The sequence below is a fragment of the Rana temporaria genome, chromosome 4 (genome assembly GCF_905171775.1).
Source record: "Rana temporaria chromosome 4, aRanTem1.1, whole genome shotgun sequence".
Classification (NCBI taxonomy): Eukaryota; Metazoa; Chordata; class Amphibia; order Anura; family Ranidae; genus Rana; species Rana temporaria.
Window position 1 is genome coordinate 55,231,604 of NC_053492.1, and position 4,997 is coordinate 55,236,600.

At 48.5% G+C, this 4,997-nt stretch overlaps 1 non-coding gene across 1 annotated transcript; it reads left to right on the top strand.

The window, feature by feature from the left end:
- Positions 1-1,909: 1,909 nt before the first annotated feature.
- Positions 1,910-2,092, top strand: LOC120938628. Its single transcript, XR_005749182.1, has one exon. It is a non-coding gene; the product is annotated as a U2 spliceosomal RNA (small nuclear RNA).
- The last annotated feature ends 2,905 nt before the right edge of the window (positions 2,093-4,997 follow it).

Below are 4,997 nucleotides of genomic sequence, written 5' to 3' on the forward strand. Positions count from 1 at the left end.
TGTGGACTACAAGACTTTTGCCAAGATCCTGGCCGATAGGGTGAAGGAAGTTATTGGGAAGGTGATCGGTGATTGGCAGGTGTGTGCTGTCCCGGGGAGGAGGATTGCGGACAATTTAGTGCTGTTGAGAGACTTGGCCTATTATGCGCAGTGCAACAATTTACCGTTGGCGGTGGCTGGTTTCGATCTTGAGAAGGCGTATGACCGAGTCTCTCATCGGTTTATGTTCCGGGTCCTGGGAAAACTGGGATTCCCAAGGGGCTTTGTAAATATGGTGAGGAGTCTTTATACCAAATGTAAATAGTAGGGTTTTAATAAATGGGATTCTGTCAGAACCCTTTGCTGTAAAATCAGGGGTAAGGCAGGGGTGCCCCCCTGTCCCCTGTCCTTTTTATCTGCATCATGGAGCCCCTCTTGCAGCAAGTCCAGCTGGATAAGACTTTTGAAGGTTTTTTTGTCCCTGGCGGGGATGATAACAAGTTGAAATCTTTATGTTATATGGACGACGTGACCTTTTTATGCAAGTCTCGGAGGGATCTCGCCAGGGCAGAACTACATCTGCAACTGTTTGGAAGTGTTGCCGGGATGCGGGTAAATTGGGGTAAGAGCGCAGTGTGCACCCTAAGTGGGCCAGATGATGTTCCTTCAACCCGGATTAAAAAGGTTCAAACGATCGATATCCTGGGTATCCATTTTGAGAGAAATCTCCAAAATCAAGAGAACGCTGTGAAGTGTGTGGATAAGTTATCCAAAAAGATGGATTTGTGGAAGCTTAGGCGTTTCACTTTGACGGGCAAAGTTTTGATCGCAAAGGCAGTTTGCCTGCCTTTGCTACTTTATTTTGGTATTATTTTTCCTTTTAACAAAAAATGGCTGCAGAAGATAGAAAGACTCCTTTTTGTTTTTTTCTGGGGAGCAAAAATGGAACGGGTGGCGAGACTTACAGTTGTTAAAGAAATTAAGTTGGGAGGTTACAACTTTCCAAGGGTGGAGTCCTTTTTGGCAATACACTCCTGGTTGTTGCACCACAAGGTTATTTTGAGTGGAGGGAAATCCATGTGCTTTATGAAATACCTAATGGGATGGTTTGTGGTGGGGTGGGGTTGGGGATTGCGAGACCTAACTAAACCGGTGGCTCTTGTGCCCCCTCCCTATTATGCTAAGATAAAGGCATGGTATGACAGGACTGGCCTAAGGAACCTAGGTATTGGTGCTGTAACGAAAAATATCCTGAATAAATGGTTCAGACGGGAGGAGGTGGTTTCCAATATATCTGACTTAAGACCTAAAACAGGTGGAAGAGTGTTGGAAGAATATGGAGATGGAGGGAATGACCAACAAACAAAAAGAGATTGTTTGGATGGGATTTCATGAGTGTTTGCTGACAATGTTTTTTTTGAAAGGAAGAGACCTGGTTAGAAATGACAGATGTGTAAGGGGAAAATGTGGTGGTATCGAAAGAATAAGACATTTGTTTTTGGAATGTTTCTTTGTTAAAAATGTATAGAAAAGGTTGGCTGGTTTCGTGAGAAATGTGGTGGGGGTAAAGGACGTTACACAAGAATTATGCTTGTATGGTTTGGTGGAAGGTGGGTCGGATGCAAGGAGGAGAGGATGGATTTTGTCAGCAATTGTGAAAGAGGTGGTATGGGAAGCAAGATGTGGTTACAGAAAAGGAAGTTTTGTGCTGATTGAGGAGGAATGTGTAGATTGGGTTTTGAGTAAATTATTTTATGTTTTGTTATATGATCGGAGGAGGCAATTTTTTTGGGGAATTTTAAGGGGTGGAGGGTGGGGGGTGTTTAGAAATGTTTTTATTTGTATACATGTACTGCTTTTGAAACTTGTGCCCAGATGATGAAATGAACACTGTCAGTGAAGGTATCGGGTGAGTTATGCTGAGTAAGTGATTCAGTCTGATGGAAAAAAAAATAAAAAATCTGTTCTTATCAGTTTAATATCTGATACGTCCCCTATCTGGGGACCATATATTAAATGGATTTTTAGAACAGGGAGATGGAAGAAGAGCTTGCTCTGTCCACTCCACGCATCGAACTGGTATTGCAGTACCTCCAGGACCGGTGCACCCCTCTTACGCAGTGTCAAAAAATAGATTTAAATGGAAAATCATCCAACTTGTTTGTCTTGTGTCTTGTTGCTGACAATGTTTCTTGCTTAAACTCGGTTCCTTGCAATAAACTGGCATTTAACCCTTGTGTCTTTGTCTTCATTGCTTCTTGTCACTTTCTTGGGGGAAGGCAGACCTTTTTTTGCTGCTCACCAAATGACACTACTCGTCAAAGTTACCTATTCTGCAAAACCTAGATTTAGTCAGGGCGTCCAATTTTCGACAAGTCAGCTAGTGTTCTACTCCTCGCTCGCTCTCTCTCCTAAGGCCCAAAATGAAGCCTTCGATAAGCAGTGCCCACTCTGCTGTCAAACAAGGGGGCTGAATTCGCTCCATTGCTGTGTGCCTTGCTGCATGCAGCAACTAGCTTGAAAAGTCAGCTGTGGCAAGGGTTTTTTATTTTTATCCGGAGGATCCCTTAGGCCCCATACTCACGAGCAAACATGTCTGCTGAAACTGGCCCGCAGGCCAGTTTCAGCAGACATGTTTGGTCGTGTGTGGGCGCGAGCGGGCCGAATTCCAGCAAACATTTGCCCGCCGGGCCTTTTCCCAGCAGACAAATATTCCTGGACTTGTTTTAAAACAGCCCGCTGGAATTCAGCCCGCTCGGACATGTACGGTCGTCAGTACAGACCTACCGTACATGTCCAGGCGCCCGCCGTCCCTCGCATGCGTCGAATGACTTCGACGCATGCGTGGAAGCATTTTAAAGGCGGGCCGCGCACGTCGCCGCGTCATTGTCGCGGCGACACCGCGTCATCGACGCGGCGACACCGCGGACACGCCCCGCGTATTGTTTACGCGCGGACTTCTGTACGATGGTGTGTACAACCATCGTACAGAAGCCCTCTGGCAGACATGTATGGTGAAAACGGTCCGACGGACCGCTTTCACCATACATGTTTGTCCGTGTGTACCCGGCCTTAGTCTTTGACTCCCTCTAGTGGCCCTCGATTTTCTTCCACGTTATGTTAACTAAGTCCACGTCATGCTAACTAGGAGGCCGGCACATGCAAATGATTTTCCTCGTTGAACGTGCACGAGGAGCAACGAGAACCACCTGAATCTGTGCAATTCTTATTTAGGGATGACTGAAGGTCATGACTGGGCTCCAGCAGTGTTGGGCAGGTGTCAGAAAAGGGTGGATTGGCCAGTAGACAGGGGATTAGGCCTGTAGGCCAGCGACACCCATCTGGCTGCGGATTCACACCTCCGGACAGCCTAGACTGGGGGGAAGGGCGAGTGCTGGGCACAGGCAAACGGGCAACTCTCAGCGAGCCCTCCGGTGAGGCCGGAAAGCCGCTCGCTACAGAGAATAATTGGGTTATCGCTTCTCGGCCTTTTGGCTAAGATCAAGTGTAGTCTCGACTGCCTGATTCTTAGTCAAGAGGTGTCTTGGGGAACCCAGAGGTCGGCCTTGGGGGGAGCGTCCCTTTTCGGAGGGCCCCCCCTGGCTGCTATTGGCCCGAGGCTTAGTCCCCAGACAACAAGTTGCGATCCCCCTACTAACTTTTCTTTGTAGAATGTGGAGTAGACCCTAGGTGAACATGGTCTTACCACCTGATGCGCCTAATACAGTTCGGCTGTCGGTAGTGGAGGATAAGAGGGACAAGGTTTAGGATTTAGGATTATTGGGCATGGCTCGAGAGAGTATTTTTTGCGTTCAGTGCTTTCCTTCCACTGGTGTTTATGATGTCACCTTTTGGAATAAAGCTGATGTGCAAACATGTTGGTTGCGGCAGGCGGAGAAGAAGTGCGATCCATTGCTTGATGGCATTACATTTTATTGTGCGGAGAGTAAGCAGCGTTTACTGGTCCTGGTCCACATGTACAACCCTTTCGTGAGGGATGAGGAGATCAGGGCCTTTTTGTCCCTGTACTGCTATTTTGTTTCTGCTGGCTCAAAACAGACCAAGGTTTTTGGTACCTTTAATGGGAAAAGGAAGTTTTGGGTCCAGCAGAAATGGGATCCAGATGGGATTGGAGGGGTAAGGCACCTACCCCAAACTTTTTCTATCGGGTCCAATCATGGGTACCTCTGGTACCCAGGGCAGCCTACATTTTGCCGTCTTTGTTTTGCTTTCGGGCATACCAAGGAGGAGTGCGAGACTGGCCAGGTATCCCGCAATTGTTTTAAACCTGGCCATAAGACCGTGGACTGTGGGGAGGGTAGGAAGTGTCATTTTTGCGGTAGCCGGGATCATCTTGCCCAGAATTGCCCGAAGGTGTCCCGGGGGAGTCAGCCAGGCCCGCAGGAGAAGGAAGCCATAAAATCACTGGAGAGTGCATGAGGTAAAGCCTCCTATGCGGACGCTGTAAAGGGCAGTAAGAATATTGCCCCTCCCCCCGTGGTAGAACCAGCACATGCTGAGGATGTTCCTGGCGAGCCTCTGGTGGCTGCCGTGGGGGACGCGCACTCCGGTGGTGCTGAGTGTGCGCCCGAGGCCCTGGCAGCGGAGGCTGAGCGGGAAAGGGAGGTAGTGGAGGCTGATGGGGATGGGGCAGGCCGGAGTGCTGAGGATCCAGTACAGGAGGAGATGGACCTCAGCCATGATACATTGAAAAGGAAAAAAGAAAGATCTGTTTTTATCTCCCTCACATGTCATCGAGGACTCCAGCGAAATGGGCTCTCCAAAGGAGGATGAGGTGGCGGCTGACTCGGACGATTCGGGCCAATCATATATCAGCTCCGATAAATTCGAGAACTTACAGGATGTGACTGGCTAGCGCAGGGCCAAGAAAAAGTCAGAGGTAAAAAAGGGGGGTTGTCTCTGTAAAAACCCGGAGTTTCAAGGCGGGCAAGAAGAGGTGACGGTCAATTTTCTTTTTTATTTTGGACCGGTGTACCACCTAACCCCCTTTAGATGAA